General features: G+C 44.1%; 1 long non-coding RNA gene across 1 annotated transcript in view; it reads right to left on the reverse strand.

The window, feature by feature from the left end:
• LOC311606063 overlaps nt 1–10426 on the reverse strand; it is a 92757-nt gene extending 82331 nt beyond the window's left edge. The window contains exons 1-2 of the long non-coding RNA XR_014782179.1: nt 10067–10426; nt 7597–7668 (exon numbers count right to left, since the gene is read on the reverse strand). This is a non-coding gene — a long non-coding RNA (uncharacterized lncRNA). The remainder of the gene's footprint in view (nt 1–7596; nt 7669–10066) is intronic.
• Between the last annotated feature and the right edge of the window lie 8692 nt (nt 10427–19118).

Here is a 19118-nt window from a genome sequence, read left to right on the forward strand (position 1 = left end):
AAAGCTATGATCTGAGCATGCCTCTGTGTCTCTCTACTCACTTCCTTCTTTGAACTCTGAGAGCCATGTTTTTTTTTAAGATTTACTTATTTATTATGTATATAATGTTGTGTTCACATGTACCCCTGTATACCAGAAGAGGGCACCAGATCTCATTATAGATGGTTGGGGGCCACCCTGTGGTTGCTGGGAATTGAACTCAGGACCTTGGGAAGAGCAGCCAGTGCTCTTAACCTCTGAGCCATCTATCTCTCCAACATGAGAACCATGTTTAAAAAGGTACTTAATGGGTTAGCCAGCTGTGACATCACTGTGACAAAACATCTGAAAAAAATCACCTTGTAAAGAGAAAAGGGTTATTTCAGCTCATGGTTTCTGAGGTTTCAAGTTCATGGCCACCTGACTCTTTGCTTAGGGCCTGTGGCAAGGTACACAATGATATTAGAATGTGATAGGATAGAGAGCCTCATCTTGTGCCAACCAGGAAGCAAAGAGAGACACAGAAATTGGCCAGTGTCCCTGTATCTGTCAAAGGCATGTCCTCAAAAAACGCTACCTTCCAATAGGTCCCACCTTCTAAAGGTTACTCCCTCTGCCACTGGTGGCACAAACCGGACACGAAGCTTTCTGGATGTGAACCTTTGGGGGACAGTCAAAGTCCAACCTACAGTGGTTTCTTCATTGTAAACATTTGAAGTGTATGTTGTTATCATTAAAAATAAATAGATACAGACAGATCTGATATGAAGAGATTTATTTGGGGGAAGAAAAGGGGGAAAAGAGTTAGGGTCTAAAGGCATCGTAAAAGTAGAGAAAGACAGAGCCAGTGGGAGAGAGAAGAGGGGGAGGGGATGCTTAGGAAGACAGACAGAGAAGGGGAAGTCAAGGAGGTGAGAGTGAGAGAGAGAGACAAGGTGACAGGTTAGCGCATTTATATCTTCTGCACATCTGAAGGGCATCTGGCACACACCCGGTTGCAGCAGACAATGATGCCATAGGTTGCTAAGCAGGCAGGCAATGATGCCATAGGTTGCTAAGCAGGCAGGCAATGATGTCATAGGTTGCTAAGCAATCTAGAGGCAGGTTTGTGAACTAACATATGTAATACTTGGAGCATTTTTAAATTGATTTTATTTATTTATCTTTTTTAAAGATTTATTTATTTATTATTTATACCGTATTCCACCTGCAACCAGATCACATTATAGATGGTTGTGAGCCACCATGTAGTTGCTGGGAATTGAACTCAGGACTTCTGGAAGAGCAGCCAGTGCTCTCAACCTCTGAGCCATCTCTCCAGGCCCACTTTTTTTTTTTTTTAAGATATCAGAAGTCTTAAGAAATAAAATTAGGACTGGAGAAATGTCTCAGCAAGTAAAAGCACTGGGTGCTCTTTCAGGGGGCCTAGGTCAGTGTCTAGCACCCACACAGTAGCTTAGGACCTTCTGTAACTCCAGTTCCAGGGGATCCAGTGCCACCTTCTAACCTCTGTGAACACCAGGCACACACACATTACACAGACACACATGCAGGCAAAACATCTACACAACCTAAAATAAAAATAAATCTTTAAAAAAATAAAAAAAGATATTGTCTGGGGGCTTTCTTAACACCTAAAATGTCCTGAGTGGCAGAGAACTCTAGCTTATATTTATTTGGTCTATAGTTTCTATTTCTGAAATTCAGTTTAATAATGTCTAAGCTATGCTGGTAAGTCTCAAGCTGCCTAATGTACATTTTTGTTACAGCATTAAATATAGAAATGTCTGTAAAACTATATTAGGGGCTCCAGAGTAAGGTATTAGTCAAGACACGAGTTAGATGCTAGTCACTGGTGAGCTCTACGGCCTTTGTCACCAAGCCCTTGCCCAGGTTGTAAACAGGAGGACTCTCCTGGTTTAGCTTTAATCCTTGCCAGCTATACTGTAGAAAACAAGGTCATCAACACCACTTCACCTTTGGAAGCCGCTTCCTTGTTTATCACAAAAGGGGAAACCAAACTGGTTTTTCTGAGGATTGTGTGTATGATACGGAATTAAAAGTTTACCTTTAACACAGTTCAGGAGCCTGGCCTACCAGGTTAAGCTGAAAGGAAGGTAGCAGGATGTTTATTGAGAAACAGCAAGTCAGTGGGTAGAAAAAAAAAATCTTAGATTTCTAACAAAATTGGGTGGCAGGTAGCTTATGTGAACACTGTTTAGCGTTTCAGATCCGTCAAGCATAGTCAGTGCACATCCTTCCACCTCATTCAAAGCACAGTGTGAAGAAAGGAAAAGCCAAAAGAGAGGTGGTCAGAGAAGCAGTGGATTTGAGCAGATAGTGAGACAGGCGGAAAAGAATGCCTGTGCCTATATTGACAGATAAAGACTAAAAAGAAGGCAACAGGTCCAAGCCACTGTTGCCACAATGTCATGAGATCTTGCATTATGACACCAGGGGATGGACTGGGGTCCCCTCTGAGTTCTTCATCACATTAATAAAACAGTTCTAAAATGGACTCAAACAAAAGCACAAGATCACAGTTATTAAGAGTATAAAAGATGATGGCGCACGCCTTTAATCCCTGCACTCGGGAGGCAGAGGCAGGTAGATAGATATGAGTTCAAGGTCAGCCTGGTCTACAAAGTGAGTCTAGGACAGCCAAGGCTACACAGAGAAACCCTGTCACAAAAAAAACTAAAAGAGAGAGAAGGAGAGAGAGAGAGAGGCAGAGACAGAGAGAGAGAACAGAGAAGAAGGGGGGGCATGCCATTGAAGCTGTCCCAAATATCAGACACAAGGAGTGGCAAGTAGACACATGTTGAGGAGAGTGAGCTTTAGAAAAAGAATAATCATTGGGGGTTTGGTCTTGTGCACTGTATTCAGTTGCTTATTTCTGTGCCCCAAGATAAAGTCGCAGTCCTGACATTGTCATGATCAATGTTGTGCAAAGAACATTCCCTAATTAGCTCTGATTGGTTAATAAAAAGCTGAACAGCCAATGACTGGACAGAGGGAGATAGAAGAATGGACTTCTGGTCAGAGTCAGGGGTCTCAGGTAGGGACCATGTGGAGGAGGGGCAGAGAGAGAGAGAGACAGACAGAGAGGGAGGGAGAGATGAGGAGCTTGCAATGAAGACACTCAAATGGAGCAGAAGCAGCCAAGGCAATACCAATATGGCAAGTAACCAGCACACGTCTGGGAAATAGCAAGGTTAGCATAGCCAGTTTAGAGTGGATTGATATCTACCCAGCTCTAGTGCTTTTAAGATTATTAATAAAGCTAATAGGTCTTTATGTCTAGTATTTGGCTGCTAGATTAGAAAAGGACCCCTACTTATACCATATTTCAGCAAACAATGAAGCCCAAAATACCAGCAAAAGTATACTTAGATCTGGCCAGCATCCAAAAGAAAGGGACAGAAAAAAAAAAAAAACCAAGCAAACAAAACAAACAAAAAACAAAGGTTGTGCCTTTCCAATGTCCTCAGAAAGTTGGGCAGAGCCAGCCAAACTCAAGGTGGCTCCTAGGGACGGTGCCAGTGGGTAGGAATTTGGAGTAAGAGAATTACAGTACCTCATCAAAGGCCTGATTCCTGCCTCTTTAGTACGGATTAGGTGAATCCTAACTGGGGTTGTTCCTCGGGCAGGAGACTGACCCGGCCAACCACCATGTCAGGCTCTACCCAGGCTGGATGTTCTGCTCTTTTGACTGCTGCGTGTTTCTTTAATGGGGCCTATACTGCTACTCTGACCATAGCCTGGGCTAGGCTTATCCTTAATTTCTTATCAACTGACTGTTAAAAGACAATAAACAATAGCTACACGGAACAGACAAAGCCAGTGCTCCAGGCATTGCCATTAACCAAACACAAAGAGTTCTGGCTTAGGATAGCGTTTCTAGTTATAAAGTGAGATAGTTACAGCTCATAAGATGTGGGCAAATTATGTGATAACGTAAATAGAACGTGATAAATAATCACAGAAACTAATCTTTATTTTCACGGCTGATGTCAAGGAGCCCCAGTTCATCTTGTTTCTTCAGGAAAGAAACAATAATAATAATAGCAAGATTACACCACCTGCTGTCCTTCTAATCAAGGCTGGATTCCAAGGAGACCAGCTGGAGGATGAGTACCTACCCATCCACCACAGTCTGTGGCTAAAACAGTGCAAATTGGATGTCAGTGGGCCAAGTCCCAAGCCCAGACATGTTTGATTTGAATGATGAAATATTTTAAATGGGTTCTTAACTAGCTTCTTTTAAAAGTGGACTGTCTAGCAAACTGCCTACCTTGTCTTCGCTCTCTTCCCAACTTAAGCACACAGGTCCATTTCATTTACTTAGATTTCCTGCTTAGCCCCAGGAGATGGGAGGTTTCCAGGCCCTGCTGAAAGAGCTGAGGTCACAAGGCTGGAATCCTCTTTGTGGGGATTTCCTTTATTTACTGTTCAGTTTAAAAGGCTTTCCTGCCTCTGAGGTTTTGTCTTAGTATCAACATAATATGGCTAGCTCAACAAAAATAGACTAGAGAGAGTCTTTAAATATATACTAGTAATATAAATATGTACATTTTAGTAATATAGACAATGAAACAGGAGCAATGAAAGAATTACAAATGAGTATTTCTCAGTAAGTGATAAAGCAACTGTGTAGTGTGTATACAGGGTGTATTCCTGATTTTACTTTTTTGGGGGGGGGTTGGCTTTTTCTTGATAGGGTTTCTCTGTGTAGCCCTGGCTGTCCTGGACTTGCTTGTTTATCCCATTTTAGAGAAAATTGTGAAAATGAGTGTCTAGGCAATACCTCACATCAACTAAGTCTGATTCTGGGGAGTGATTTTAGATACTAGCATTTTTTTTTTTCTTTTTAAACTTCTAACATGATTCTAGGTTTGGAACCTTCTGGTGCTCTAAAATTTCAGACTCAAGTTTGGATAGATAACTTCTTGGCCTTTCACTGGTTTGCTTTCTGAAGTTATATTCAATTTATATATATTTTGTTTTTGAATATGTGTATGCATCTATGCGTACACACAAATTATGACTGTTGTATATTTATTTATACAAAACTGTCTTGTTTTAGAATTAATCAGATAATCAAAAAGCAAGTAAAGCACACAACTGTAACCCCAGGACTTCTGAGGAAAAGGCAGGCGAACCAGGAGTTCAAGGACTTAGCAATTTAGGGAGTTTGAGGCCAGACTGGGCTACAAGAGACCCTGCCTGAAAGTAAGTAAGTAAGTACGTACATACATACATACATACATACATACCAAAAAAATGAAGCAATGCTACAGACATCACTTTAGCTATCGGAAACTATTATGACTACTGCACCTTTAAGAACCAACCCATTGAGCTGGTGAGACTGGTCGGCTGGTAAACATGATGCCTCTGTCATCCGCCAAATAACATTGTTTTGGTCAACATCATCCACAGGAGGACACCACCTGTGACATTTTAGCCCCATAACTTGGATAAGCATGCTTTCTTGTTCGCACAATGGTATAATTAAGTAATGTCTCATCTCCGGAACATACCCCCATCAAGGAGCAACACACAACTGCAATTATGCACTGACTTGTGGTCTTATTGGATAGACAAAAATTATTTGAGAGGAAAGCAGGTCTGAAAGACCATTTATCAGCAGGGTTCAAAGCTGCTTTCTTTTCATACAGGGAAGTTGAGAAACTTTTTCCTAAGACTTTCAGAACAAACTAGAGATGAATTGTAAAGGGGGAGCTACAAAGGGCAAAGGGTCAACAGCTGGAAGAGGCTGTGAGATAGCCATTTCCTTTTTAAAGTAAAACAAACATATTCTATAGGTCAGTTTTCTGTTTCAGCCGTAATCAGTCCCTTGGTGGCTTACATGCCACACATTTGTTGCTACGTAGCTCCGTAGGTTAGAAGTCTGACATGGAGCCCAGAGAGCTAACACCAAGGTGGCAGCGGCCTATAGTCCCTTCCCTAGTGCTGGGAGTAAACTTTTCTGGCCTTTTCCAGCCTCTCTGGCCCCTAACTCTTGGCTCCCCTTGTCTGCCTTCAAGCGATTGCTCAGGCCACCAGCTCCCTCCTGGTCCTCTGGTCCAGTTCGAAAAGTCATCGCCTTCGCTGGGTTTCGGTGGCTTTGCCTTTCTCTTCTACCTTTAGAGACCCCAGGGATTTCAGTGGGAACACAGGTTCTACTTTAATGTTAAATGATTGTCATCTCTATCTACCCTCCTAATTTCACTTTGTCATGTGGCCTAACGCAGTCACATAGCAACAACAATGCAAGGACAGTCAAGACTGATTACTGTATCTCAAGTCCAAGGACTATGATGTAGGCGTCCTTTAAAAAAATGAGGTCAAATATTCGCCTACTATCTGAAAATTGGAATGCTGATCCAGTACACCTGCTTTTCACCATTGTCAATGATTTTCTTTGAAAATATTCGATTATTTATAATTATGCATATGTGTGGGGTCACCTCTAGGTATGTGAATGACAGTGTTAGTAACCATGGAGGCCAGAGGTGACATATTCCCCTGGAGCTAGAGTTACAGGTAGTTGGGAGCCATCCAACACGGATGCTGGCAACTGAACCCTGGTCAACTTTAAGAGCAATACATGAACTTAACCCAGCGGTTCTCAACCAGTGGGTCACCTAAGACAATCAGAAAACACAGATATTTACACTACATTTCATAACAAGAGCAAAGTTACAGTTATGAAGTAGCAATGAAAATAATTCATGTTTAGAGGTCACCACAGCATGAGGAAGAGTCACAGCATTAGGAAGTCAGAAAACCACTGTCTCTACCAGTGAGCCATCACTCTAGCCTCTCTTGGCTTTTAAATCATCAGCTCTTATTTCTCAGAGCAACCTGATTATCAACAGCATCATCCCACTGAACTGTCTTGAGTGTCATACTCCTTCTTATATATATCAAAACTCATACAGAACCATGAGTTCTGGATTGCAATAGAGGTTTTATTCTCAAACCTGCTTTATGTCTTTGTCTACTAGTTACACACACACACACACACACACACACACACACACACGCTAACCCCTATTAAGATTTTAGTTCACCTGAAAAGCTCATCAGAATAACTGTTTTGTAAAGATACATGACAACGATACCTGCATGTTTTCACAAGGCAAGCATACGTTCCTATCCACTATACTTGCTCCACAGCAGACATTACTAGTCAACCAGGTGTAGCTTTAAAATCCTCCATAGAGCTTGCTAGGTAATCAGGAATAGGAACAATCAATCAGAACTGGCATGGAAACTGAGCTGTTTTCCTTTCTACATAGGAAAATTTACAGGAGGAAGAGACTCTCCCCGGGGGCCTTTCTAGAGCTATTGTTATACTAAAACAAAGCAGCGTTGTGTTTTATAAGTATGGCATGTGAGGAGTAGATGATCATTGTCAAGGAATTAGGAGAAAGAAGAAAGAAGCAAACAATACCCGCATATAGTTCCACCCTCCAGAAATAAATTTTCTGGTGTCTTCTGTCCGATACCAACATTTTCCTAGTTTTGTTCTGTCTTGTTTTTTCCTGTTGTTGTGATAAAGCATTCTACCAAAAACAACTTAGAGGAGAAAGGGTTTATTTAACTTACAGTTCTGGGTTACAGCCCATCAGAGCAGTGAGGTCACAGCAGTGGAGCCTGGGGGAGCTGGTCAGACTGCGTCTATAATCATGAACAGAGAGCGATGAATACACACACACTAGCACTTGGCCTGCTTCCTCCACTCTCACACAGTTCAGGATCCCCTACCTAAGGAATGGTGCTGCCCACCTCAATTAACCTCAATCTGCCCACCTCAATTAACTGACACAATCCCTCCTGTTGTGTAATAGCAGAGAAAAGGTAATTCTCAGAGGCCTGTCTCCAAGGTAGCTCCAGATTTTTGTCAAGTTAACAATTAACACTAAACACCACAATGATCATTCATTCATTCCACATATTTTTATTGTGCTTCTGTGCAAGGCACTCCTCTAGGCTTTAAGGGGAGAACACTAAAAAAAAAGAAAAAAGAAAAAATCTATGCCCACAACAAGCTCATCTATATACAAAAAAACATTTTTAAAAGTCAAATATGATATCATATGTTTATATGTAGCGTGTAACTGTTTTTTTCCATCTTAGGTTTTGGAAGCATAGCTCTAATTTTGTCAGGCTCTGGTGGCTTTTCTCACCAGGCTTGACGGAGCTGAGGGCTTAGATGATTACTACGTGCCACAGAATAGCCTCATTCAATGTCTCCTTCTAGAATGCATTGCTGTGTGGTCGAAAGAAACCCTGCTGTAGACCACAAAAGCCTACTCAGGAGTCTAACGAGAACACCGTTCCTGGTCCAGGAACCTCTCTTTTTTTGCCACTAACACTTAGTAGCTTAAGAACACACCATCTTGGAGGAGAAACAGGTTTATTTGGCTTACACTTCCATATCACTGTTGATGACTGAAAGAAGTCAGGAAAGGAATTCAAACAGGGCAGGGACCGGGAGGCAGGAGCGGATGTAGAGGCCATGGAGGGTGGCTGCTTACTGGCTTGCTCTGCCTACTTCCTTACAGAACCCAGGACCAAGATTCTAGGGATGGCACCACCCAGGATGGTGGAATAAATCACTTTAAAAAAAATGTCCCACAGGCCGATCTTAGGCATTTTCTCTATTGAGATGACTCTAGCTGTGTGAAGTTGATAAACTGCACACTTGTCCCCATGTCAACCCGACCCACAAACATATCACTATTAAGCAATAAATCTTCCACTTTAGTTCATGCCCAAGATCACATTAATATTGTCATTACAATATAAAACATTTGACAAACTTTAAAAGTCCCATTCTTTACAAACTCAAATACTTTAAACTCAGTATTTTTTTAAAAATCAGTCTTTTTTGAAATCCAAAATCTCTTTAAAAATTCATTCACTCTGAGGATCCAATGTGGTGGCTCACAACTTTAATCTCAGCACTTGGGAGGTAGAGGCAGGTGGATCTTTGTGAGTTTAAGGACAACCTGGTCTACAAATCAAGTTCCAGGACAGCCAGTGATGTTACACGGAGAAACTCTGTCTTGAAAAGCCACATACACATACACCAAAAAAAAATGTCATTCAGGTGTGCTCCTGTAAAATAAGAAAATAACCCAAATACTTCCTCATTTCAAGAGGAAAGAAGCAAGGCACAGTCACAGTCTGAACAAAGAAAACCCCAACTCCTTCTGTGTAAATAACTCAGTGTCCTGTAGAGGAATTTTAATTCAGAACATGGCTGCTCTGTCAAGAGATCACATCTGAAGACCTTCTATGCCTGTATGATAACACACACACACACACACACACACACACACACACACACACACACACACACAAACACGCCTTTAATCCGGGAGACAGGCAAGCAAATATAGAGCAAGTTTCAGGTAAAAGCTTAGGTCCAGGTGTGGTGGTACATGACTTTAATCCCAAACAATGAAGGTAAAAGTTTGTAGAAGGAAGCACCCATGCTTGAAAGTGATGTCTCATTGAGTGGCAGAAAAGGTGACGAATCAGCAAGAGATTTGACAAAATAGGATACGCCCAACTCTCACAAGAGAGAGGAAAGGGAAGCTACTAAGGGGGGTAGAAGGGGGAGGGGAGAGGGGAGGCAGTTTTACCAGGCGTTTTACAGAGGTTGATTAAGACAACAAGCTAGACACAGGTGAAGACAGAACAAACCTTAGGGTGAGAAGAAGCCAGAAGATTAGAAAAAATTGCTGGAGTTAGTTTGAAGCCAGGTAGAGCAATTCCAGGCGGAGAGAAGCCAGATTGAATCAGTCAGCTGGGAGAGGAGTTTGAGCCAGAACAGCTGAGTTGAACCAGCCAGCCCAGAGCTCAGAAAGAACAAGTAAGGGTGAGCTTATTAAGCAGTTAAGTCTCAGAGGCTGAAAACATTCTAGGCCTAGGTTAGATCGTACAGAGGCTAGAAGCTTCCAGGACTAAACCTAGATTAGCAGACAGAGGCAGTGAGCCTCCCAGACAACAATTAAAATAGGCAAGTAAAAGTTAGTTTTACAGTGTCCAGTGTCTGGGATCCGCTCACAATGTGGTGCATTCCTCCACAGGGCTCGGGTCACTTCTCGAATTCCGCCCTCTGCCGCACACACAGCTTGTCTTCTAGCCTTCGGTTGGCTCTACCCCACCTCTGCGGTGCTGCTCTTGGTATCTCATGGTTCAGGCATCTCTGAAACGCTGGGGTCTCTTGCTGTAACTGGGCTGCGCTTTCAGCAGTGGCCTCTCCTGGCCTCTCTTCGGGGACTCCAGCCCTGCCACATAGCACCAAGCCTTAGCTTCTCTCCACTGACCCCTTGATGATGCCTTCAAAACTATTTACCACCTGGGTGACTGACTCTACCACGTCCAGCTGCCAGTGCATAGTACAACCTTGACCACGTCTGGAACACGGCTGCTGTGTGCTGACTCTGAGGAAACGCCCCCCCACCCCCCACCCCCGGTAAGATTTCACCACAGCGAGGCACCGCTAACTTCTCAGCTCCAGCCAACCAGCATTGAGTATCCCGGCACAGCAAAGGTTTCACTCTAGTGGTTCCGATCTCTTGTTCACCACAGCTGAGTCTTCAGCCCCAGCTGACCAGAACTACAGATTCTTAACTCAGATTAACAAAGGGTCCTGATACAATCCTTAGAGGAGTCTCAAACTTCCCTCTGGAGCCCCACAAGCCAGGCCGCCATCATCTTCTCTGCTCTCAACACTCTTTATCTTCCAAGCTCCCACAGAACGGCTCACCAAGCTTGGAAGAAGCAATAGCTTTTCTATCCCAAAGTTCCAGATTTCTTCCACAATCCTTCCAAAAACAAGTCACGTCTATCACAGCAATACCCCGACTACCCTGGTACCACTTCTGTCTTTGTTAGGGTTAATCGCTGCTGTAATGGCACACCATGACCAAAACAACTTGGGGAGGAAAGGGTTGTTGTTTTGGGGTTTTTGTTTGTTTGTTTGTTTTTTGGTTTTGTTTTTGTTTTTGTTTTTTTTGGGGGGGGGGCTTACACGCCCCAGCACTGTTCATCACTGAAGGAAGTCAGGACAGGAACTCAAACAGGGCAGGAACCTGGAGGCAGGAGCTGATGCAGAGGCCCGGATGGAGTGCTGTTCCTTTTGGCTTGCCCAGCCTGCTTTCTTATTGAGCCCAGGACCACCAGCCCAGGTGTGGCACCTCCCTTTCACATTAGTCACTAATTAAGAAAATGCCTACCAACTTGCCCGCAGCCCGATCTTATGGAGGCATTTCTCATTTGAAGCTCCCCCTCTCTGATGATGCTAGCTTGTCTCAAGTTGACATAAAACCATCTGGAAACCATTATCAGCTCCTAAAACTCTGGGGAGTACTTAGTCCAGCTAGGCAACCTCTTCCAGACTTTCTCCCAATGCCCAGTCTGGGTTTTGCTGCTAGAAGCACTTAAATAATCATTCTTTTCACATCCTCATTGACTCTGAGAGTTTCCTACATCACAGCCAGAGCTGGGGTGTGAGCTGTCTCCCTACAGCCCTGTGTGTGTTCTCACCAAGTCGTGGCTGGCTTTGAAGATCCTGGGTCTTAAAAGCCCTAAGTACAAGTTACTTCACCTTTGTGACTTCACCTATGAGGTCTCACGGGGTCACTTTCAGACTAGTCGGGGTTCAGCGCGAAGGAGAAGGAAAAAGAGGAGGAGGAAGAGGAGGAGGAGGAGGAGGAGGAAGAGAAGAAGAAGCCTGAATCTCACCTCCGGAGAGTAGGAGTGTCAGCATCACTTTGCGAAGGAGGCGTGCAAGGGCATCTCTGGGAAAAGCGATCTCCACATCCCTGGTCCTCCTTGTACCTTAATCTATATGGCCAAAGTCAAGATGAGAAACTACTAAGTATACTATAAGCTTAAGGGGGAAATTTTAATCACTGTGAAGTCTCTAAAATAACAAGTCTCAAAGATCCACTAATCAAGCAAAACCACGCCGGATAACTGAGTGGCTAACTCCCCTCTCCCTCTCATAGGTAAATCCTTTGACCTACTGGCTAAGGCTAAAACAGCTTGATCAAGGTCACTCCTTGCTAATTTGCAAAATTTTGCCCGATTAACCAATATTTCCTGTGTGTAAGTTGTGGGACTTAACCATCAATATTGACATCTAAGGCTACTGTAATTATGTTAGCTAATGCTTAAATGTAATGTTAAGAAGGCTGTCCAAGCCGGACGGGGTGGCGCACACCTTTAATCCCAGCACTCGGGAGGCAGAGGCAGGTGGATCACTGTGAGTTCGAGGCCAGCCTGGTCTACAAAGTGAGTTCAGGATAGCCAAGGCTACACAGAGAAACCCTGTCTCGAAAAAAAAAAAAAAAAACAAGCAAATAAACAAGAAGGTTGTCCAGGTATCTGTGGACTGTCTAGGTACCCTGTTAGGAAGGGACGCACATATCTTATCCTGTCCACTTACTTTTATCAGTAAGGAGGATGGGAGGAGGAAAAGGAAGAGGAGGAAAAGATGCCAAAAAGGGGGAGGCAGATCAGAATTTACAGGAATTGCTTACTAAACTCAATATACTACGCATTGACTAGCCACAGCTTCCAACACCACTGTGCTTTCATTAATTGATAAAAATCAACAAATGAAATACGAGCTATCTATGCACAGCAGGCTCAACTCTGTGAACTTAGCTGACCATTTTGTTTTGAAAGAGAGAAACAAAGTGTGGAGCAGACAAACAGATTAGAGAGGAAATGACAAGCTGGCCAAGGGGAGCCCTGCTATGTTCCCTCTTTGCTTTTCCCCCTCGGGTTTTGCTTTGGTTTTGGCTGAGCTTCCTAGAGAAGGAGGATGCTCTGGCTGGCGGCAGGGACCCCACTCCTCAGGCATTGTGAAACCCACCGTGTTTCGGTTGTCTCTCCAGACACTGTAAATGCACCGACTGTGTATGTAATAGTAGGTTAAGTGCCCTTTAAGAAAAAAGTCTTTGGTGACTTAGATGGATTGTCAATCTAAGGCTCTACCCTCACCTGGAGACAGTCGCTTGGCACGTCTGTGAGTACACGTACATCAGCCTTGTGTACATTGAGTTAACTAGGGCGAGAAGATCGAAATGGGGGCAGCACCATTCTATAGAGGCAGGGGAGGGGGGTCTGGCTGGATAAAATAAAGATGATGAGCCAGGCATGGTGGCGCACACCTTTAATCCCAGCACTCAGGAGGCAGAGGCACATGGATTACTGTGAGTTCAAGGCCAGCCTGATCTACAAAGCGAGTCCACAACAGCCAGGACTACAAGAGAAATTCTGTCTCAAAAAAACAAAAGAAGAGGAAGGAGGAAAAGGAGGAGGAAGAGAACTGAACACCAGCATCCCTTGCTTCTCCCCTCCTGGCTGTGAACACAGTGTGAGCAGGCGCCTCAAGCTCCAGCAGCTGTGACGATTGCTGCCACAGCATACTGTATCTCAAACTGTGAGCAGAAAAGTGCCCACCTTCTATGTTAGGAAAGATCACTGGGTCCTTGGGATGGGAAAAGAACAAACTTCCAGTGTCATGCAGACTTAAGATTCCATTACTGTCTCCACCCCAGGACTTTTAGGGATATTTTCTCCTTAAAGAAATCCAGGGGCTCTGAGAAGAGTCTTGCCAGCACAACATAAGGAACTGATTAGGCTGCATTTAATGACTTACACAAAGTAACCCAGATATCACAGTAAGAGGTGGGGGATATATGAGGGGGCACATAAAGATATGTTTCCTGTCCTCGTGAAATATTTATTGTGGGGACATGCCATTATCATAGGTGACATAAATGTTGTATAGCTTTGGTAAGGCCAATGTGGTATAATTGAGACGTCTTTGCGTTCCAAGTGGCTCAAACCCAACTCACACTGCTCAGACTTACATAAACCAAAAGCGTGGGCGGGGGAGTGCCTCCGCTTCCACCATCTAATCATGTGTGGAATGGGGGGAGGGGGGCAGGGGGGCTGTTGACTCATCTAATTTAAAAGCCAAAGGTCTGCTGCAGTGTGGGCTAGCATAGAGCTTGTCGAGTCACTGGGAGGCCTGGTTCCTCCAATTTTTGCCCTTACTCACCTCCCTTTGTAGTTACTATCATGGACAAATTCTGAACTCAGCAGAATTTCTCTTTCTCAACTGCTTTGAGTGTGACTCTTACCAGCTCAAAATAAATCCCACGCACAGTTTCCCAGCTACTCCAAGCTGGTAAGAGTGTGGCTCTCTGACTGGGCAGGTCTAAGTCATACACTCCTCACTGGAACTGGGTTAAAGCCAAGCCAATGCCATGAGAAGCCCGGGCAAACGGGCCAGTCCCTAAAAGAGATGCAGGTGCCTTATGGAGACAAGACAAAGGGCATTAGCCACCAAACACACTAGTTGTCCACTTCAGTGCCCCCCACCCATGGGGGGGGGGACAGTCTGTGCTCCCTCCCTATCCTGGCAAATACAACAACCAAAATTCAACTGAAGGGATTTCTATCCTTCCTAGGTCTCTGAGGGACGCATTTGTTGTCCACCTTCCTTTTCCCTCACTCTCAAAGTCCTACACATCCTGGAGTTTCTCTCCCCGCCCCCCACCTCCCCCCCCCCCATCATATAATCCAGGCCCTGCCCACATTCCAACCCTCGCTCACATATCTGCTGCCTGCCGCCCCCCCCCCGGTCCCCCGCCCCCCCCCTCCGTTCCCCGTTCCCCACACCCCCCCACCCAGGTCTATGGGACGCCGGTTTTCCCTTAGCCCCTTGCACTCTCCTCTCTGGTTTCCAAACTTTACAGTTTCTCGCGTTTTCCTTCACTGATTTACCCAGTCTACACGAGGTAGCCCACCACTTTTCCTAAACAGTGGCCATAGAAGAGGCTTGGAGGCAGAAGACAGCCTGTTTCAACCTGTGGCGGCATGTCTTTGCCTCCGCTGCGGACATCCAGTCAAGCTACACACTCTACTGTGATACACATCTGGCTGAGCAGAGGCAGGTTTGTATTACGATGCTAAGGATGAGCTGGGATCCAGCCCCGGCAGTTGTAGAGCTTGCTCAGCGTGTACTTACTGTGCAAGGCCTTGCTCGAGCCCTCAAGACCACAAAAGAAGATGCGAAGAGCAAATGGGTATGAAGTAAACCAGAGAGATGGGAAGAGATTAAAAACTGTTTTTGAAGCAGACGCCAACGTTAGATAAGATGCTGGCACTGGGGGAAGCCGGGAGCTGAAAGGGAACGGATGGGTTCAGAAGGCCAAGTGAGGGTGGCATGGCACAGAGAAGGCCCCTTAGGGGTCACCCCACACACACCCCTTCCCCCCCACCCCCACCCCTGCAAGCAGCGGCCTACAAAAGAGCAGCCATTATCCTACAAAACAATTGTCTGGCCAAAAGGTCTACAGGGTCTCTTAAAACCTCAACAGGGCCGAGGGAAAAGCTTTCCCTTTGGAGCCCTGCCTGGCTTGTTCTGCTTTAAGACCCAGAATTAGGGAAGGACTCTGTGCGGCTCTTGGCTGAACTTGCTTTCCGTGAAATGCTGAAGTCAGAAGAGAAATCACTGCCAGGAGCAAGTTTTGCTGTTGTAACCACGGTTAATTCAAGTTTCTAATCCTCTGCTCTTCAACTGTGGAAGAGAAATTTGATGCAGAGAGATCAAAGTCAGCCTGTTGACTGGAGTTCAGGCTGGTGCCCCGGCAACGTGGTCCACGGCCTCTCCCTGTCCGTTTTTGCTGTGACTCATCTCTTCTTTGTTCTCTTTTCCTTATTTTCTGCCTTCTTTTGGATGACGTAAAATTTTTGTGATTCTCTTTACCCCTTTTGGTGGCCTGTTTAGCTAAAACTATTTGTGTGGTCCGGTGATGGTGATCGCTTTTGGGCTTATCCTAGACTTACTACAACCTACCTTAAATGACAATGTTATCCCTGCACAAGTAGGACAAAGACCTTCTAACCTTTCTCCTTCCACCTCTGAGGTTTTCTGAAGCCACTGTCATACATCTCTCTTTAAATTTACATTTTATATTATACTATAAAGTCTTTATACAAGACATTGTACACATTTTCAGAGCCTTCTTGTTCAATCTGCCCAAATACCTTTGAAATAATTTATTTTTAATGAGAAAATCAATGCATTTTTTTACATTTATCTGTTTGTTGTTGTTGTTGTTGGGTGTTTTGTTTTGTTTTGTTTTGTTTTTCTCTATAAACAGGACCCTTTGCTCATTTTGTGGGCACAGACATCTTAGGATTACTTTCCTCTGGTGAGAAGAAATTTTTTTTAATCGTTGCTTATACTTCAATTGTGCTGTGTTGAATTATTTCAGCGTTCATGCAAATGAGACAAATAGTATTTCACCTTCAATTTTGAGATCACTTGCTGAGTTTTAAAATCTAAGTTGACACTATTTTTTTCCTTCAGTAAAGTTATTTCTCCCTTATGAACTCTCTTATGTTGTTTCTTTTGTTGTTTTCAATACAGAGTTTCTCTGTGTAGACCAGGCTGGCCTTGAACTCAGAGATCTGCCTGCCTCTGCCTCCCAGGTGCTGGGATTAAAGGCGTGCGCCACCACTGCCCAGCAAGTTGTTTCTGGCAAGATGTTCGACACCATTGCTACCCTTTACTCCTCTGTGTGGACTACAGAGCTTTACTGTTCATCTGCCTTTTAAAAGATGTGTGTGTGTGTGTGTGTGTGTGTGTGTGTGTGTGTGTGTGCGCGCGCGCGCGCGCCTCGTACCCAGAGGTCAGAAGAGGGCATCAGATTCCCTGGAACTGGAGTTACGGATATTGCGAGCTATGGTGTGGGGACTAGGGACTAAACCTGGGTCTTCCACAGGAGCAACAAGTGCTGAAGCCTTGACTGCTTAACATTAGGCAAGGTTCTGGGTTCGATGCCCAGAATAGAAAGCAAAAAAACAAACCCAAAATGACCACAAGCAATGCCACCTTTCAGTACTACCCAAGCAAGTGTGGGGTCTGTACTCAAGTTTCTAACAAGTTCTTGGGGGATTTGGAAGCTGAGTGGCTCAGGATCACACTTTGAGAATCACTATATCAAACTACTCAACTCAACGTTCATCAAAATATGGGCAGCAGAGGGTGAGCCATACATACCCATAATCAAATCAAGACGAAGCGTGTCACAGTCAAACAGCCCTAGGTTTACCTACAGTGCTGCTGGACTCCAGTGGAAAACACAGAGAACAATCCCATCTCCTCCTGCAGGCAAATCCAGGAAACCAACACCTTAGAAACTACAGAGACCAATGGTTTATTTTTTCTTCCCATTTTAAAAATTAATTTATTCAAATCACATCTCAGTTGTTATCTCCTTGCTTGTCTCCTCCTGTCCCAGCCTCCCTTCCTCTTTAACCCTATTTCCCTCCTCTACGTCTGTGACAGAAGGGGACCTTCTCCTTCACCATATGGTCACAGCGTATCAAGCCTCATCTTGGTAGCCTTCCTATTCTTTCTCTGAGTGCCACCAGGGGAAGTGGTCAAATACGGGGCACCAGAGTCTCCTGGTGGAAACAACCTAAACGTCCCTCAGTTGAAGAATGGATAAAGAAACTGTGGTACATTTACACTATGGAATGCTACTCAGCTATTAAAAACAAGGAATTTCCAAAATTTGTGGACAAATGGATGGAACTAGAAAGGATCATAATAAGTGAGTTAACCCAGAAGCAGAAAGACTCACATGGTATATACTCACTTATAATTGGGCACTAGCCCAACAGGGAGACCAATGTTTTCTAAACCGTGGGTTTGGTTTTGTTGGTCTTGTTTGTTTGTTTGTTTTTCAGTAGAAAACTATGGAATGACTCATGAATCTGTGTCACCCTTGCACAGCTGCCATGCTAGCCATCTCCCGTGTCCTTCCCAGTTTGATGTAGGATGTTGTTTCTGTCTGAATCCACCCTCTGGCTACCCTAAACCAAAATGGGGATTATCCCATTTCCAGACCAGAGATCCAAGAGGGTAGATGGCATCCCTGTGCCTCGGGGTCACCGGGGACTTGGGTAGCAGATGCTTATGAACCACCACATGGACGCTGAGAACTGAACCTGTGCCCTCTGCAATGTAGGCAGCACCCTCAACCTCTAAGCCATCGCTTAGAGCCCCAAGCAATATTTTTGGTTAAAAAAAAAAAAAATCAGCCAATGCTTAGAAGCCAAAACATCCAAAGTTTTATGATTTAAGAGAGTTTTGTTAAAAATTTTAATTCATACTTTTAAAAAAAAATGAGACTTTTTGTGCTTCTCAAATTGCAGGTTTGCAAGTTGAGTATGGAGCCTTAAACTGCATATGTTTCTATATAATCATGGGTTGCATAACAATGCTTATTTCTTCTAGTCAACGACACTCCAAATATATAATAATGCTCTAATAAAATTGTAATACCTGATGACATTTTAGCTGTCTTACTTTGCCCTTTACCATATGCATGCAATGAAACCAGCAAACTATATACTCTTCCAAATATAACCTAATCATTAAATAAAACATGACATATATATCAAAATACATTATGATATGTATACTTCTCTCCTTTTTGGTATATCATTTTAACACATGGACATTGCACATCTGCTTTCTTAACATACACTCCTTAAAACACGACTTTTTGTTTTGTTTTGTTTTTCTAAGCAGGGTTGCTCTGTGTAGGCTTGGCTGTCCTGGACTCACTTTGTAGACCAGGCTGGCCTCGAACTCACAGAGATCTGCCTGCTTCTGCCTCCCACGTGCTGGGATTAGAGACGAGCACCACATGCCCATCTTAACACAACTTCTATGCTACAAAGACTGGATGGGAAAGCAAACATTTTGAAGACTACCTTGAAGCTAAGGTTCCGTGTGTAACCTATTCTCACCTAGGCCTGTCTACTCTGATGTACATTTAGAAGGAGAGTGAGTTACATAAAATGGCGGTCATGACCAAACACGGTGGATATCCAGTAACTAAAGTAAAGGTCTGTTGTCTAGATATGGCCTAATAGCTGACGAGAGTCAGGCACGCACAGCAGCCTCTCCCTGAGGATGGACCCTGATTGCTTGCCGGATCTCTTTATGTAGGCCTGACTTGCTATGTAGACCAGGCTGACCTTGAACTCACACAGATCTGCGTGCTTCTTGCTTC

This window comes from Acomys minous (genome assembly GCF_964271855.1).
Source record: "Acomys minous genome assembly, chromosome: 9".
Lineage (NCBI taxonomy): Eukaryota > Metazoa > Chordata > Mammalia > Rodentia > Muridae > Acomys > Acomys minous.